General features: G+C 33.8%; 1 protein-coding gene and 1 non-coding gene across 2 annotated transcripts in view; both read right to left on the bottom strand.

Annotated features, from left to right (window-relative positions):
• LOC150103221 (solute carrier family 66 member 2) overlaps window positions 1–20,261 on the bottom strand; it is a 456,400-nt gene that overhangs the window by 405,663 nt on the left and 30,476 nt on the right. The gene's annotated exons all lie outside the window — the stretch shown is intronic.
• TRNAS-GCU (transfer RNA serine (anticodon GCU)) lies at window positions 4,203–4,284 on the bottom strand. The gene has a single exon. It is a non-coding gene; the product is annotated as a tRNA-Ser (tRNA).

The following is a 20,261-nucleotide window of genomic DNA, read 5'->3' as shown; positions in this document are numbered from 1 at the left end:
TCATCGGGAAGGGAGACGCCACTCTACGGCGTCCGCGTGGCCAAACAGCTGTTCCCTTGACGGCCAAATAACGCGCACAAGAATATAATAGTGCATCGGATGACAAGCGGACATAGTGGCGAAGCAAGAAAAGAGGCATGTCGGGTGACACGACATTTATGTCCGCTTTTAGAGGGTACTTCATAACACAGTATAACAGGGGGTGGTTCTATAAATGCGCGTGCAGGTGCACGAAGCTTTCATAAGCAATGAGGGCAAAAAAATCCGATATATATCGGATATATATCGGATTAAGCTACGATTAAGCTAATACTAAGCTACGAACTGAAGATTTCATTAACAGACCAAAGAAAAGAAAAGAGAAGAGAATATTCTTTTAAGACACAAGTTAAGCTCGCATGCAGTATACTGAATCTGTTAGCAAAATTAATTTGAGAACGCTCTGAAAAAAAGTCGTTGCTTGAATCTGAAGAGTTCTCTGTTAGATTCAAATGTGTCGTCATGTCTTGCTTCTGATAAAAACACTCAATCAAGGGACAGCGGGGGAAGGGGATTTTGCTAAAAACGGAAAACAATCTGTAAGATTCATTGATGCTCAAAATGTCTTGTAATTCAACAGATTAGTGCAGTAACATTTCATTTTACAAGATATGCTATTAGACAGAAATGTAACAATATTTACTATACAACAATAACTCTCTCTTTTCGTAGTATGCTCTACTGTTTTACAAACAGTGTCAATCAATGGTTCCGTCTACTAGATACGAAGTGGGCTGCCCTGACTTTCCATTTTTTTCTAATCGAAGTCCTTCTTTCATAAGGTAAGTGTGTTTCATAAGTTTCATAAGGTATGAATGTTTTGATGTCCAAATACATTTAACTGATTATTATGCCATCTTTTGAACACCGTTATGTCTCTTGTTATCTTCCTGGGTTAGCTGACATCTCACATTTCCACTGGCTGATAATGTTGCCACTGATATTATGTAATATCTTGAAAATTACTACGCAACAAGTTGCTGGGGGGGAGAAAAGATACTTTCAGTACATACATAGTGTTCCATACAGATTCCCATGCCAATGGGATTTGTGAACTGATAACAACTTTTTATTATAACATATAGATTCACAGAGTTTGGTTATACTACAATGATGTTATACTACAATAATTTTACAAATATAAGCTTATTTTTTGTCGATTATCGTTGCAATACTTCTCAAAGCGATTAGAAAACAATTTCAAGATTTAAGATAATTGAAACATTTGAAGTTGTTTTACAAGTTGAAATAATGATCACATTCAGTTCATTATAACTTTTTATCATTGCAAAGAATCTCTTCGGAATGATGTGTAGATTAAAATTCGACATGAACAGTTATATTTACATATAAACGCCAAAATATATATATTTTAATGTCCGTTATTCAAGTGAGAACATGTTTGGTCTCTAGAACGGAGCATTCGGATTATTAAATAAAAAATACAAAAAAATTAATTTAAAAAAAGGAGAAATATTCTTATCCCACTCACAACACTGATGCCATTAGTTTACAAAAACCTTTACAAAATAATAATAATAATAATAATAAAACAATGGAATCGATATGACTCTGGAGGTATTCAAAATGGATATTGAAAAATGCTGAGAAAATTCAGAAATCTTACACAGTATCAGTACTTCCGAATATTTCGGAAAACATTCACCAAACATCATTAACTTCAATTTCAAATAGTACAAATACGAAAGACCAACAGATGTTCTCTGTTTTGAAAAAAAAAACTTGATTTCAATCTTGTAGAGATGCAACGAAGATCTACGGATTACGGATTTTCGACTGACGTTTAGTTACCTCCCCCCCCCCCCCCGTCTCTCCTGGAAATTCAGAATCACACTTTCTCAAAACAGGTAAACCAGTCAAAACATACATACCTAAAAATTATTTTGGGGGGGTCTTAGTTACTTCAGTATTAGAATCATTGTGAAATTAACTTGCACATGCATATCAAGAAAATCAAGAAATATGAAAGATATCCAAAAGCATCCAACACGAACATCAACATTTTAAACAGTTAGATAATACACATAGATAATAGAAGCTAATTCTATTTGTTTCTATTAACTACTAATCAAACGTCATGGAAAGAGTCCTTCAGTTCTACTGATATAAATAATAATAAAAAATAAATTTTATCTTTTCCTTCATCAAATAGATGGGTGGGGAACATTTTTTGATATGATATGATATGTAGAAACATGAATTTATTCTGAGAAAAACGGAGCAATATATTCTGTCTTATGACGGTATGTTCCAATAGATGACTTCCAAAAATCCCTGAAAACTACCTATTAAGAATAAGATTGTTCCCTTAAAAGCAGTTTTCAATGGTTTCTTTCTTTCTTTTTTTTCATCGAGTTTATTTTATTAATTAGCTAATACAAATAAGCTTTCGGGATTTGCAAGCGACTTAGAAGCTGAAGTTCGGTCCCTCACTGTCTAAATTTATACTACTCTTCCCCCTCTTTCTCTCTCTCTTGAAAAGTTTATGGAATTTAGTAGTCAAAGGAAAGGTTTATAAGTTTTGATTGATTACTAAAGTAAAAATATATATATATATATTTGAGATATTAAAATTACTTTCAGTCAGTTATTTAAATGTATGGTTTCTAGAGAGCTGCATTCTATTACGATGTACAAATTATATAATCGTCATAACCTTAAACTAATTCATTAGATATGATTTGGATATTTCTCCAATAGATGGCGGTAGAGGTTAACCATATTATTTTTGAATAAATATATTTATAACTATTATATTTACGGCTATTTTGCCTGCTTCTGTTTAGGAGGCCCCTGTCATTGGCTTTTTTACTCACGGATTCTTAGGGCATTGTAGATGTATATTTACCAATAAATATATAGCATAAAAGGAAGAGAAATTTACATATACCTTTTTCTGGGTGTTGTGGCTTTTCTTCTTTCTGCGATGTCCAAACTATTGTGTGTGTGGGGGGGGGGGGGGGTAAGCAATGTGGGAGAATTAAATAGAAATGGAAAAAACCCGTTTTTTTTTTTGAATAATATATATATACACATATATATTATATTATTAGGGATGGGCGGAGCGTTTTTTACATTTATATAGGGTGGGAACGGGGTGAAGAAGGTGAACAGCAACTGATTTTTAGAGGGGGGAAAGGGGGTTGACGGGGTGCGGTCCGTTTCGACTATGCTTGGTCGTCGTCTGAACACATGGAGGAAGCCCTTCCTCCATGTGTTCTGTTCACCTTCAAGTTGCTGTTCACCTTCTTCACCCCTTTCCCACCCTATATAAATGTAAAAAACGCTCCGCCCATCCCTAATAATATAATATATATGTATATATATATTATTCAAAAAAAAAACGGGTTTTTTCCATTTCTATTTAATTCTCCCACATTGCTTACCCCCCCCCCCCACACACACACAATAGTTTGGACATCGCAGAAAGAAGAAAAGCCACAACACCCAGAAAAAGGTATATGTAAATTTCTCTTCCTTTTATGCTATATATTTATTGGTAAATATACATCTACAATGTCCTAAGAATCCGTGAGTAAAAAAGCCAATGACATTTAAACAGGGGCACTCCAGCAGGCAAAATAGCCGTAAATATAAAAGTTAGTTAAGAGGAGTAACATGGAAGTTTTCCCAGAAATAATATCCATATATTCATTACATTTTACTCAATGTTTTAATACGTACGGAGGTATTTAATGATCTAAAAATGTTTTGTATTCTAATTAAGTTTTAAAAAGTTTATTCATTGATACGATCTGATGCTATGAGATTATTCACATTGGATGTAATGATAGTCATTTAAGTGTTTTGTTTTTCATTCTTTAGGAACAGAAATTATTGGCATTCTACTTCTGAATAATTTTTTCAGAGACATACTCAAAAGATGATACCATCATTGAGTTATTTTCCCTTATGACAGAATGCTGATGTCCGGACAGCGACTGATCCATCATTATCTACGCGCTTCTACAAATGTATACAATTTATTTATAAATATAATATTTCAACGGCTACTGTATGTTAAGGTGTTCACATATATTATATAATTAAATCAATTCCACACTCTTGAAATTGATTTGACCTATAAACTTTTTTAAATTATTTTTTTAGTATTTCAGTACCTTGTGAAAGAAAAAATTTAACGATGAGGATGGGATTCGAACCCACGCGGGGAAACCCCAATAGATTAGCAGTCCATCACATTAACTACTCGGCCACCTCATCTTGCGTTAGTAATTCTAAAATCTTTAATGTTTGTCTAGTCCGTTTGTATGAATTACTCCTGCGCTGGACAGCCGTTTCACTGATATGAAATAACTACGCTGAAGTTAAATAGGTATATTATGTTATGTATCTGTCCAAGATTTTTTAAAATCTTTTTAACGTTTAAAAAAAAAAAGATAGTTCCTCCTTATCTGTACATTTCTTTTCAGATATTTAACCTACCTTAAATATGCAAGGCCTTAACGTGAAACTAAATTTACTGTGCATGTTCGTGCAGTTTCATTTCAAAAAGTACTACAATATTTATTAGGCATTTAAAAATAGCATTTTGGGTTTAACCATTTCTATGCCAATCTTTATGCGATTTTTTAAACCAGAGTAGAAAGTAGCACATGAGGCGATTCATTTCTTCCTTCTTATATATTCCTCTAAGACAATCTGAACCGCAGAAATGCAAGTTTATCGGGATACATTCATTTCTCTTTCGATGGGAAACAGACCAGAACTTAGCCAAGCAACTTAGTCTGTATAAACCTAATTTTGGAAATTATAAGGTGATTAATCCTATTTTCATAGTCTACCATTTCTGTCATTGCGTGTATTCTCCAGCTAGGTTTGTATATTATATGGCGGGGAGCTCCCTGCGGAGCAACTCCAATTGAATGTAGAAAAATCCTCGTCATGTCCATAAGAGACCAGCTAACTCGTCTTCAGTTGAAAAGCTTTTGTTTCTCGTGTTCCTATATGAGATTCGATCATGGAAAACGCAGTGTCTTACAGAGGAGCTATATTTGTACCACGTACAGTGAGTAGTCAGTTTAGCAGAGATACTCCCCCATTAGAGATACCGCCCTAAGAGTATAATAGATCACTGTTTGCTTTGTGAATCCCTTCAATAGAACAGGACATCGAATTTACGAAGTTCTCGAGATAATTGAGGAATCCTACCTAAGATAAGTTACAACTAGATGATAAATTCCCGAGTTCGATTATATTTATTTTATAGAGGTGTTCGGGAGATATCTCTCCCGAACACCTCTATAAAATAAACCTCTTTCCACTAAACACTCAATAGAACTGAGATCCGGAGACCAGAGGTCCAATCCATAAGGTATAGTCACTGTCATAATGATATAAACATTCCTGGAGGACAAGGGTTCTGGATATTGCACATCATCTCGATGGAAGAGTGTCCGTTCCCCTGGTGGATAAATGGCTGACATGAATTGGTCTTCTTGGTTGGCTGGATGGTAAGCTAGACTGCATCATTTTTTCCTTGACAGTCCTATGGCTATATTTTTTGTTACATATCTTTTCCTTTCCTTCACAGGAAATAAGCATTCATCACAATGTGTAATCTTTCTCCAGTTCTCTTGTGGCCGATGCTAATGATTCTTTATCTGTCCTGTTTAATTTTTGAACTGGTTAACTATTATGATACTTTATTCAGAACAGTGTCTGGCACATGACGTATTGAAATATTCTCTCTCTCTCTCTCGTCGTAGCTAGTTGCATCGTGCAATTATGTAGCCAATTGTTACACGTCTATTACACTTTACGATCCTTATATCGATCAGTTGTTTCCAGCCATATGCCAAATGTGTTCTCTTTATCACACACACACGCACACCATTCTCTGTGTATATATGAGGACAGAGTTGCACTTAGCCTTCTAGAATGGCAATGATTTCGAGATACTTTTACCGGACAGTGTGGTTCCCACTGCTTTGTCCTCATTTCTAAGACACTTCGGGTCCATTGCCCATTATCACTCCATCCCACCCTACCCAACCATGCTCAAACATTTAGTTGTAGATATTACATCGGGAGGCAATTTACCGCTTAATTATCGCTTGTGCCAAGTGTCGTTAGCCAGATGCTTCTTGTAAAGTCCATTTAGCATAGAAGTCTCTAAGATGCAGGTACAATATATCTCATTCCCTCATTCTCCAATTCAGAAGCGTGCAATCAAGCTAAATGGAAAATCTTTTTAATACATTTACTGTGGATGCATTTGTAATTTTCGTGGAGCGTTTGTTAGTCATTGGACTGCTATCATTCCAAACACACACACACACATAAATAAATAAATAAATTTTATCCAGCAAATTACCCTGCCTAGGTGAATGAGTGGATAGATGTTTGAATATCTTTAAGTGGCACTAGATTTTCCCGCGGGATGAGAAATCACTACTCTAGTTATTAGTGGTCGCAAGTGGCTTGCAAAAATAGCACGTTTGGTCTAGAGTAGGATTCCCCGGATTATCTAATTCTTGGACAGCCCACAGTACTAAGCACTAAACGTAGGTTTAGAATATTTTATCAGTGAAATTCATCTAAAAAAAGTTTAAGTTTTGGTGGGTTGTTTGAAATTATGGCAACAACTATGACTGAGGCTTATATATTATTGTCTGTTAATTGTGTGTTTTCTTCTGGTCGATTTACCTATTTTTTGGGATAAAAACCCTCCGCAAACGTACTGGCTAAAAATAATAACATTATAAGTTCATAATCCATACTATGATTAAAATCATTTATTTATTACCTATAGTTAAAATGCTATTCAAAATTTTTCACCTGTTTTAATTACAATAATAAGAAATATTTTAATTTAATTTAAACATCGTGAAAACTAATTTTATTGATGACACTGAAGATGAATGGATTTTGTCCTGTACATTATAGCAAAGAAAGAAGTTAAAAAATGAAGGACGGGCAACTAAAAAATAAAGGTCGAGAGAAAAGTGCAAATATTCTGTTCATAGTGTATATAGTCGATATGTATCATTATCTGCATAATCATACGCAACAGGGAGATACAGAATGTTTCCAAAATAATCTTTTCCATAGAAATATTTCCAGTGGGAATGATAAGTATGCACGTTAAATATAAGCTGAAAGACACTTATAGGGCAGTGATAATTCAGTGATAATGAAATGATAATTCAGTGTGTGGACGAGATTAACAGTTTATTTGATTAGACTACTTGGACAGTAAAAGCACATCCACGGAGCTCTAGTTAGCAGGAATGAGTCAGTAAAATGAGTTAAGCAGATTTTATTACAAGTACCAAAAATCACTAAAGGAAAAGCGATAGATGGAATTAGCGAACACCTATTTGGTAGAATTTCATACCTTTATGACCTTACGAATTACAACTCTTCTTGGAGACAAGAGCAATCGTAATAATACCGAATTTGAAAAAGCGAATTATTCTCTCAGCTAGCTAACTCAATAATGGAATATGAAAGGAACAGTTATCAGGCACCTGCCCTAAGAATTTTTTTTACATCGAATTATTACAACTATATTTTTATTAACCCACCCTACTACTAATCATTATAATTCGAACTAATTATTATGAATTTCGCGTGAGATTTATATAATTTGTCTCTTGTGCTACTTCGGAAAAACCTGACATAAAATTTTGGAACAATAATAGCAAGCGCAATATTAAGCATGCTAACAGGCGCCATTTTAGCGTGTTATATATATGCTGACAAATATTGTATCAAATAATTACTTGATACAATGAATAATGAAAGAATGATTTATTAATTATTAATGAATAATTAATAATTCATTCCTGTTAAGGACCCAATTACGTTATGATTTAATTCAGTACTTAATTTCCTGTTAAGGGATGCACTTAGTAATAAACTACGTTTACATGATTTCGTATAGATAAAATTTACTCCCAAGTTTAGAGGATTTTTTTTTTTTAATTGACACCACGGATACTTTTTAATACTCCAATTCCTCTTGTTTCCTTTTTTTTTTTTTTTTGGTCTCATATGCCACATTTAGTATTCTAGACATGAACGCTTACGGAGCTCGTGTAGGTCGCGTGTCTACACGTTCGAGGCATGCTATTGCTCTTCCCGCCAGCCTAACGCACGAGCACTTTGTAGTGAATCAGCGGGGAAGATGATATTCGCAGCGCGAGGGCGTTACTGTCAATTGGTGATCCATTCATGTATGAAATCATATCTCGTGATTTGACGACGGCAGCTCATTTTTCACAGCTCGCACACAAGCACTTCCGTCACGTGAGTTTCATAAACGATCCAGCAATGGTCGAGATGCTCGGATACATGAAATGGCGAGAACACGCACCAAACATTAGTTGGAGAGCGAAAGAAGGCAGGGCTGTCGTTATGAGTGAAGGTGCTCACTAAAGAGTGATTGCTTTCTGGAAATATGGGCACAGCAAAACGGATTATTAGCAGGGTTCTTTGTGCGTATATTTATAAATATCATGTGCACTGATTAATCATGGCATTTTGCCATGGATTAAATGAAATCATCGTTAATGATTTCATTTATTTTATTATATCATGTACAATGCTTATTTACCTTGTGATAACATTCCAATAATTATTTCCACATGAAATATAGATTACTACACAAATTATGTCAACACTATAGTTCAGTGAAAAAAAAACTTTTTTTTTTCATTGAACCCGAAGGCTTAACAATTCGATGGTTTGGTTTGCGTTGTAACATCTCCTTCACCAATTTCATGCATAGTCTACAGCAGGTCTTCTCAATTAAATTAAGTGAAGGGTCATTAACCTTGACTGTTGAATCTCTTGCGGGCCAACCATCAGTCAGTGGGAGAAATAACATTTCGGTCCCTTATTCTAACCTTCTATTAAGGCTCATGTCTGCATGCGATTCGTAGGAAGTGTTCCGTATTTTCCGAATTCAGTTAGCTCCTGTATCTTGACTTGATGAATCTTAATGAGCTAATTATGTAGATATCAGCTTTCAGGTAGATAACTACATGGTTAAATCTCAGTATCTCACAATAAACTGATAGTGGCCAGAAGATTTCCATTTGAGAAGTCCTCATATTGAGATTCGGTCCCACGTCTCTCGTTGGTAAAGAGTTTACCGGTTAAACTACATATCATGCTCCTTTGTCTCAAGGGGTATTTTTTCCCTTTCTGAGTTTCTGAATTTTCGTTGCAATTCTGTTATTTCGGTTTATTTTGGGTGTGTAAAAGCTAACTCGTTTTGGATTACAGCCTGGATGAGTGAGTGGCTCATAAGATGAGTGATGTTTTCAGCGGATCGTATTGTCCAAAATCTGTTTTCTTAATTTTCTAATTAGTAAATGAAATGATTCAACGAAATATTTTATTGATCTATGGTATTTAATTGCTTTCGATCATTTATGAACTCAACAAAAAATTAAAAGTCATATTTTGAAGTTATTTCGATCAACAAAATTCAATAAATATTTTTTCCACTCTTAGCCTAATACCCAACTACTCGATTCCAAACGTTTGTCATAAACGCTGCTTGTTAGGTCAAGGTTACCAATTGTTACCAACTTTGTTTTAAGTATGTTGCGTTCAAAATACGCTAAATTCAGAGCTCTGCATGCCGAGTTTACAAGTAGTATCTTGCTGAAGTTATTTTACAATGTTTAATACCTAACAGAAACTGGAAAGAACGTTCCTCACTCATTAACTGGAAAGCATTTTGCACTTTTGGAGATTGCAAACTTCCAAGCTGCGCATCAGCTTATACTCCAAGCTGCCTTTTTTTTAAAAAAAAAAAAAAAGAAACCATGTTTTTTTTTATGTGACTCTCACACAAGAAACACATACCAACTCAGCAACACATCTTTAAATTGATATCGTATTCTGACAAAACGACGACAGAATATATGGAATAAAATTATATTTGTAAAATTTAAATTTTTCACACAACCAGAAATTTTAAGCTTAATGACCAATCACGCGTCCTTCTATTTCCTTTTTAAAGTGCACCCCTCCCCACAGTTTAAGGATTGTTGCGCTATTTGTTTTTTCGAACATCACTCCTATAACTAGGGGTTATTACAGAACCTACAGAACATAATAACCTTTGGTGGGCAAGATTAAGAAAAAATATGGTGATATTCAGTTTTGTACAGGATGGAAATAATAGGCCAACATGAATACTTCGTGTGGAAAAATATTCCAAAGAATAAAAAAAATAAAAAAAATATAATGAAAGTGGAGAAGGAGAAGCACATTTCGTGGGTTTGTAGTCGGACTGAATAAATGTTAGGTGTTGGGTAGTCACTGTTTGTGTTATTGGAAGCTTAGTAAAAAAATTATGAATGCTAGTTAAGTGGAACAAAGACTATAAAAGGGTCTATGGAAAATATATCAAAGTTTATGTTAGCGTAGAATCATCTATTCGCCGAGGTATCCTCTTCATTTCTTTCAGCATGATAAAAACAAAACAAAACTGGAGTTTCTGGTGCACTACCACAACCATATGAATAATATTGTATATATAGATTGGACAAATCTTTGGATTTGTACAGCGTTAATATCTGGGTAAATCTTGAGCGAAAATATCGTTTTGGGAATCTGAGCAAGTTGTGAATGTGATGTTTATGCTCTAGAAAAAGCTAGAAATAAATGTCAGCTCTAGAAAAAGAAAGAAAGTAAGTAAGACTGAGAGAGAGAAAGAGAGGAGGGGATTGTATTTTGGTGGCAATAAAGGTATTTATACGTTTCCATTGAAGAATCAGGTTTAGAGCGTTAGGAGAAGATTGTGAAACTTGGAATGATTAAGAACTGCAAAGTTTGTTCAATAAGTAGTAGGAACAGAATGCACCATCATCAGCAAAAGTATGAATAAGATCATTAAAAGCGGCTTACTTATATAGAAAGAAAGAGATTAGGCCATAAAATAGGAGACTTCGAGACATTCTTGTTTACTAGAACATGAGATGAAAGACCAGACAGAGAAAACTTACTGTCCAGTTACAGATGTGAAAGGTAGCAGTAATACACACGTATACAGTGAGGTGGATAAATACATGTAAAGAAGCTGGCCACGTTATACAGAGTATTCTGGAATTTATCAGTCGTCGCGAATTACCAACTCCTGAAGACACATCATTTTATAGTGTGAAGTAGACTCGAATCAAATAGCACCGAATTTCGTTTATATACTCCACGAAACTAATTACTCCTCCTCCTCCTCTTGTGAAAACAAAAAAAACCAACTTTCGACAAATGAACTTTTGTTTATTATCTCATAGAATAACTTCTTTAAGAGCCTTCCTATCTCATTCAGTTTTTATGAAGCTCTTTGGAAATACCTTGGTTCTGGTTCCGTCTAGGACGCGAAAAACTTTTAAAAACTTTCAACTGAAGGTGAGTTATTTATACAGAGATACTGGCATTTTCCCATCTAGAAACTCAGATTTTCATTCCATGACCCGCAAAACAGGCCAGGAGAACACTGAAAAAATACATGTTATAGATAAGACTAACCACCTGAAATTATGGTTATGAAAGCCAATCTTGGAGATCGTAGGGCGTAAGCCTGTAAGTGCCGTGTATTACATGTATTATTATTATTAATGGTGCTCTTGGAATCATTTATAAAAGGGGAGTTGCCGCTTTATCTCGTGAAACTGCATATTTTTTGAGATGAAATCATTATATGAATTCTACTGAAATTTCCATATCCTGAAAAGTTATTTGATAGTTTAGAGATTCGTATTCCACCATGGCGTAGACATATGTAAAATTTTTTCTAGCAATGAAAAATTATTATGTCTGTCTTTACAAAAATAAATGATTTTCATCGACAGTGTGAGATCATCATCACCACCTGCTTATTAGAAGGCTAGAGTGATCAAATCTTTGTTTTGACTTTAAAGTAGGGTTTCTGGCGTAATAGAAAGCTTTCTAATAATTAACCATTTAATCTTACTATAGGCATTCAGCATTTTATGGATAGGATTGAAAAAATAAATAAATAACATAGAATCAAAGTAAAAAAAAAAAAAGAGAGAGAGAGAGAGCAAAACTAGGCTAAGTTCTCAAACTTTAGTTGGTACAGACTAAATGTTGCACAAGAAGAAAAAACCGAGAAAAAATGTTTTTTTCTACGTTTTCTATTTCTATGCACAATACGAATGTGTATAGAATTTTTACTATTGTTTAAATGGACGTACATATACATACACAAAATATTTTATGTAGACGAAGGGATGAAAAACGACTGTTACTAGGCAGAAGAGGACAGTTGAATAAAACTTTCTCTAACAATTACCTTAAAATATAAACATTGCCTTTAATAAGCATATACTTAATATGTGTACTCTATTCTTGATGAAACCATAAAAAGGATATAAAAAACTCTTCATTCTTGCATTTTTAAAGAAAAAGAGTTGCCAGTACATTATTCTGAGATATTTTATTAGACACAGTGATGAACATCAATACATGGAACGTAATACGGTATCTTCAATTTAAGACTTGAAAAGGACAGCAAAATTGTGTTTGATTATTATCGCAAGATAGACATGTTTATGTCTTCAGCATGTTCCTTGTTCTGTGAGCAGTAATTTAACTGCTGCTCTGTCTTCATTTCTTAACAGCTAAAACTTCACCACTTAAAACGAAATACTTTCTTTTTTTTTTCATATATATTGATATCTCGTGCAGTGTTTTAACAACACCCAATTGCAGGGCATGTATTTCTCTCCCCCCCCTCCCTCCCTCCCCCTCTCTTTCTCTTTCTGTGTATGTATGTATATATGTATGTGTATGCATGTCTGTATGTATGTGCGTGTATAAAGACAAAAGGGGAACTTGGCGTCGTAAAATTGCCTCCTGTGAGCTCTAATGTTCTGGTATCCCTTTCATTGTGGATGTGATAATGATCCATTGAAAACAAGAGGCGCTGTTAGCGAGTCTTTGTTTAAGGTTAATTAACCCAATCTCAATTAGGAAGACAGCAGGATGCCTCCAAGATCTGCTTGCGTTCTGAAATTAACTTTAAACACATAAAGTAATAAACATGTCAGGCTTTATTTAGAGGAGACAACAAAGAGAATAACAAATGCAGCAAAAACTTCATTCGGTTAAAGATAAAAAGTTGAAAAGGAAGCTAAGGAGGTAATGAGTACAAGACGAGATCCTTGCTTCTTACTGTAGAGAATGATTAGCGCATTCTCTTCCTTTCTCTAGCAGTATGAGTACCCATTCTTTCTTCTTGTTTTTTTTTTTAAATCTCTTTCTCGGCTTTATTTCGAATGTTTGGAAATAAATAAAACTTTTGCAAAAATTTCGAAAGTACATAACTTCAATTACTTTTAAATATATTTATACGAAAATAAAAGATCGCTTTAAAACTGGTATAAAAATAATTGATTTCAGTAGTAACTCAGGAAACTCATATTTCAGTATAGTAATATATGAACATCAGTGAAGAACGGGCTCATTTCTAACTGTTCAGGCTTTATTTTAGCATCCTGGTTCTCTTAAGTATAAAAATAATTGAATCATTATGAATTACGAAGTATTATGATCAAAAATATTCCTTTCTCTTTCACTAGTTTTGTTCACTGGTACAGTATTTCGTAAGTGAAATGAAATCGATTATAAAATTTTAACATGAAATTATACAGACGGTATTTCCATGGATATTTAGAGTGCAAAAGTACATTTTGAGATAGAACAGTTGTCTATTTGAATATGCCATTACAATTCCTAATAAAGTGTTGAGGAACACTTTAGTTCCTCAACACTTTATTAGCATGAAATAACAGCATGAAATAAAAAGATAATCAATATTATCTAAAGGAACTAAAATAACAAACTTAGATCATTATATTGTATGCAGGTTTAGTAGTGGATTTGAGTCTTTATAGACTCGAGCATTTTTCCACGACATTTGCAGAGCATTTTGTTGGGTTAAAGTTGAACTTCGGATATGCCATGATATTGGACAGCATTTACAGAACTCTATCAGAGCGTCTCAGCATTATAAATCTAATATATCACTGTATGAGTTAACCATCCGTGTTCCAATATTATTAGCTTTCAAATTTTACTGCTGAGGAAACAGTCAAATTTAGGCGTTCGTTCTGCTGATTCTAAAACCGGACTTGTCCACCCGCATGAGCAATGTTGGCGTTCCCAGTACGATGGCAAACAATATTTTCTTGTTGTCACTGAATTCAACTGCTAAGTAATGAAACTCTTTATATTTCTGATTTATTTTAAACGAAAAGATTAAAATACCGTATATTTTTTTATTTCAAATTGGGTAATCATTTCTGTAATTCATCAGTATTATTTCAAGTTAAATAAACTCATATATGCTTTATTCTAAGTTATTCGCAAATGAATGATATAATGACGTTTGTCATGTAAACTAAAGAAAATTTAGAAGCAAATGTTAGTCCGAAAAGAGAATTTAATGTATGAGAACTTGGGTTGTCAAGGGTAAAATGAAAGGTTTTGTTTTTTTTTTCTTTCGATCAAGAACCCAGCGTTTTTGTTTCTATAACTATGAAATCAATTCGTCGCCATTGAAGAATGGCACGGTGATCAATATTTAAGGCATTACTTATAAATGATTTTGAATCTTGGAAATTTGTTTCCGCTCTCTCCGCAGGAATTAAATATACTGTCATCAGTATATTTAATGGGTATGGTTTGAGGTAGATGAGAGAGAGAGAGAGAGAGAGAGAGAGGGTCACTGACTGCAGGAAAATACAGGACAAGAGAAGAGGAGAAAGAATAAAACAATGGGGAGTTCCCACAATAGTCTTTTCCTGCAATTTCCATCATCCACCACCACCACGGTATGTAATTTTACAACAAACGTTTGTCTTACTTTTTTGGAAATACGCTGGTTTATGGGCTAACTCCCAAGCTTTAGATCAGACACAACAGCATAAAAGTGTCCAGTGTCCTGAAAAAACGACATGGTGTTGATGACCTCTACTATGCAGGTTTTCGGCACAGTTACAACTGAAAGGGGAAAATATTATCAAGCTCAGAACACATTTTAGTGTCCAAGTCTGTAAGATTCTCCCTACCTGTTTTATCTTGTGAAAGATAAGGGAGCATGCGTGTATTTGGTATGACGAGAGAGATGATTTTCTTCCTGATCCCACCCTAATACAACTCCTGCATCAGTACGAGTTGGAAAAGAATGAAAAAAGAAAGCCAGATTTGGCTGGTGTTATTTGCACCATCTGGATATGGGAGGGGAAAAGCACTAATTATCCAGTGCGACTACCTAGCCTTATATTTAATGGGTATTAAATATGCCTTTTAACCTTATTCTCCATATGCCTTTTAACTTTAGCCAACAGGCAGACATAACTGCTGTTTATATAAGAGAGCAAGTTTATTATTATTATTATTACTATTATTTGTATATCTGTAAATATTCTGTATATGTGAAGAGGATAATAAACTTTGTCAAACTTTGAAAAAAAAATTATTATTATACTTTTAGATCTTTCAAATTCGCTTTTGAATTTGTCGATGATTTTAGCTGTCAGAAGACTTTTATATAGCCTGAAAGTGAAGGTGTACTTTTAGCTTCAAGTCGCTTGCGGTATTCTGCATTCTTCATTTTTAACCTGAGCTGACTCAAGAGAAGAAATGTCTGGATAACTGAAGGGGATTCTGAACTGTATTCAATGGGAATGAGGTCTTCATTCCTTCAAGGATTATTTTGGTAACTTAATCTGAACAAATATCTCGATCTAGAGAATGAAAACAGTAGTCTAATATGCACAAGATGAAATGACCAAGTCCATGTCACTTGATACAGTTATTAGTTACAGTTTCAAAGGAAAGGAGTAGTGGGAATGACATAGAAAAGGAAATTTGTACCAGATTATAGCGTTATTTACTTAGAGCAGCAGTGACACCTGGAGGATATATCTAAAGGAATACCGGTTAAGATAACCATGTGATTACTTATAGCAATGACAAACTTCTGGCAAAGACTTGACCAAGAGATATGATTTTTATTTCTTTTATTTTTCTAAATTAAATTTGCGTCATAGATAAAATTTCCCACATAATATCTTCAGTTTACCTTTTATTAATGATAAGCAAATACTGATAGTATTATTGATTGCTTTATATTTGGCATAGAGATTCTATTAAAATTAGTATATAAACTTTGAGTCATACTTCCAAATTTATTTCTACTTCAAGTCTGATTACAAAATTACATATTACTTGTTTGATATGAAACTAAATAGGCGAAAAGGTTGACACAAAGGAATCAAAGATTTGTAATTACAGATTGTTTCAGAACATCAACATAATTATCTTTTTACTTTATTTTAATTGTTTTCTCCTTCAGTTTTGTCTAACATATCCCCTTATTTGTTCTGTTCATTTTAACTGTTTTGTAAAAGCATATATGAAAGTTGAATATTTTCTCCATATGCCTTTTAATCGATTTCTGCTCTCTGGATGGTCAAGTTTTATTGTTAAGTAAATGCTCATAAAACTGTGTCCTCTCAAATATCCAAAGGTGAATCACATTATCGATTCATTATCTTGCGAAATAGGATTTTCAGATCCTAAAAAACTCAAACACCAATAAAGTCTGACCACTATCATCTTAAATGATAAAAACGATCAGGTTGCAATTCGAAGACTTTTTTTTCATTGTAAATTTTCTTTGTAAAGTGTTTGACAGATTCCATCGTATAGCTCCGTGCACTATTATGGAATCAGTGAGTAATGTCCAAGACGTTACCTATTTGAGGTACAGTTCAGGTCAAAAATAAGCAATGAATACTCTAGGAAACAGTAGGAAAATAAATCACAGGAAATGATCAGCCTCATTTGCACAGCATGGGTTTTGTTGGAGTCGTGAATATCCGCAATGGCGTAATTCATTGTATTCAAGCTTTACTTCAGAATTAAGGCTGAGCTTATATCTCTTGTAAAGAAATAATGCATAATAAAAAAGCATCACCTTTCTCATCCCAAGTTTCTGCGAATGTGGCTGAGAACACCAAATTTTTCTACCACCATTTAAATATTGCACCTATTCAGAAATCAGAACTGTTCGGGAATACAACTGATGCAAAATATGCTACCATTACAGCCACTCAAACTTAGTTTTACGTTGGGCTTTATTTAAATCCCACTCTTTAAAGGCCTACAGAACACCTTAGTACCATAGATGAGCTAAGGGTTAAATATTCCGGAAACTAGAGATTAGCCATCGGATTTTTCAAGTCATTTCAGATCTTGAGTAAGCAGGCAGGTGGTGTCACGCGACTATGAAATTTACATATCGCCTAAAGATTTTCACAAAACATCCACCAAAAATGAGAGACTCCGTAACTCAGTATCGGTAGATTGGAAGACTAGTATTAGAATCTCCCTTTAGGACATAAAAAAAAATCTTTACAAGGACTTAAATTCTCATAAGGGAATGGAAAGGTTTTCTCATCCAGAAACTCCGGTTTTTCATCGCGCAAGACAGACAAACCGAACAGAGAATACACAAATCACTGACATGCACATTTTACAGATAGAATTAACTGCCCTATCGAAGCATTAATTAGTTTTCTATGAGTGCAAGTTACTTGGTGTGATAGGCCATTGAGACTAGAGGAATTTAATATTTATTACTAAACTCTCTTTTAGACAACCTTATGTAAAGCGTCAACAGAAACAACGCCCTGTGATTAGAAAGTTCTGAGTTCGATTCCAGTCTTAGAAAGGAACATTTATAACAACTTTTCAACATATAAAATTATTATATTTATTTTTTATTTATAATATATTATATATTATAACAAATGTTATATATTTATATTTATATGTATTTATATATAACATTTATAACAACTTTTTCAGTTTTAGTCTATCTCATAAGGAGGTAAAATAGATTTTCCTCTCAGAATGATGGGTTATTAATTTCGAAAAACATGCAAATCATCCAGAGAACACTCGAAATTCCCAAACATAATACACTCACCTCATTTAAATAACTAACCAATCAACTAGCCCTGCCTTTCAATATCAAATAATATCTCTATAGATGCCACCTTTACAACAAACATTATCGAATTGTAGCAGTAAATATTGAATGAGTAGGTCTTTCTGAGGAAAAATAGTCTTCCTCAGACTGTTTTTGAACTTGTCACTATGTGACGTGTTCAGAGCTTCAATAATTTAATTCCCACAGTTGGGACAGTTTGAATTACGACTGAAGCATTTATGAGTCCATTTATCCGATAATAATAACTCCACTAGTGCTGGTTACAGAGAAATATTGTAATAGTATATCTACAATAAACTTTCTAATTTGGGAACAGTATCTGACCTCGGAGACTTACAGTCCTTATTCATTTAGAAATGAAATAAAAAGGAGAACGAAAATGGAGAAGTGTAGAGAAAGTAAACTAATGAAATATACGTTTTTTATACAAATCTGCAGTTTTCATTATTGAAATTATAAAGAAAATGTCATGTATATTAAATATACATCTGTTGATGATCAGCTAGTAATTTGTCTTCAAATTGGTTTAGACACTTCTAGTGGGAACTGAAATTTGAAAAATCTGTACTCGGAAAGAGCCGTGAGTTAGTGATGAGAAAAATGCTCCATCCTATTTTATACACACTTTCAGCTGGAAATGAGATCTGAAATTCAGTATATATAAGAGGGATTAGCGAAAGACTACCAGAGACTAGTATCATAGCGACGGTAAACTATAAAACACTGAAAGTTAACATTCCTGAGTTTGTTTGGAACAATATATACTCTTTCCATGATGAAAACCGAAATGAGTACTAAGAAAAGTACAAATCCAGAAAAACGCAGCATGGTTTAAATTTAAGAAAGAATTTGTTGTTTGGACAGTTTTTCGCATTTTTTCGGAGAGCTAAGATTTTTTTCCTTTTAACTTATAATTGAACGCCAGGCTACTTTTTTTATAGCGATTTAATGTAATTATACTATCTAATTTAATTATAATTTAATTTAATTATATATATAAAGATATATATAATACCTATCATATACTAATACCTATATATATATATATACCAATTTATATATATATGCAATAATGAGTTTGAAAGACGCATTGTAGAATTTAAAGAAATAGTCCTGGATCCTTCACACGTGAACAGCAATCTAAGTTACAGTTTGCCTGATTCCCATAGCGCAGTAATCCAATACTGGCGCTCTAAAATCAGCTATCACTCAACATCAACTCACGCTAATAATGCCACGCGGTCTCTAATTCAACTATGACTGTTTCTATTCTTCTAACTCTTTTGTGCTAAACTGAAAAGGCCATTTTTTTTACCGTATTAATTTTTGTAAGATTTTAGTTATTTCTTACTCACCTGAAGAAGTCGGAACTCTGATAAAACTAGTTGTGATTCATTAAACTTTTTTATTATACTCCTCGGGTTCTAGTCAATATAATTATTAATTCTAAATGTATACATCCCGAGTCAACTCTAGTAACAACATATATATATATATATATATATATATATATATAAGAAAAACACCTCTTTTTCATTTCCATATGAGACTGGCTAACTCGCATTCAGATGAAAATAAACCTTATAATGGTTGTTTCAAGATCTATATGGAATTGAAACCAAGATCTATCCCACCAGGGACATCGTCGATACCGATTCAACTATGGAGTCCCTCATCCAATGGTCAGAATATTAGAAATATCAGAAACACTTCCATGATAAACGAGATGACTTTAATAGTTTGGGATATGTTTTCAGAAAAACTCTGTGTGTGTGTGTGTGTGATAAACAAAAAAAAAATAGTCAAGTTAAATTAACGTTTCTCATATTGTAGACAAACAGCTGATCAATGTGCGAAACATTCCAATGCTGAATGAGACGATTAATAGTTTGGGGTATGTTTATATATGTGAGTGTATATACACTTCTTGCAAATAAGTCAACGGACACTCCCATGGGCAAGGTGCATTGTGCCATGTAATAAGTCGCGGGTTTGTAGCCGTTATAAATTAGTTAGGTGAAATGGCTGCAAGAAGGAAACTGACGGAGTTTGAAAGAGACGTTGTGATAGGTTGCCACGATGCAGTCCTATTTGTTCCGCAAATTGTTGACAAATTGGGACAATCCTAGTCAACTATCAGTGATACTATACTGAGATGGAAGCGCGGGGAGTC

This window comes from Typopeltis vanoorti, chromosome 9 (assembly GCF_054136105.1).
Source record: "Typopeltis vanoorti isolate ZY-2024b chromosome 9, IOZ_Tvanoo_1.0, whole genome shotgun sequence".
Lineage (NCBI taxonomy): Eukaryota > Metazoa > Arthropoda > Arachnida > Uropygi > Thelyphonidae > Typopeltis > Typopeltis vanoorti.
Note: the sequence above shows the minus strand (reverse complement) of the source record. Positions and strands in the feature narration are given on the sequence as shown.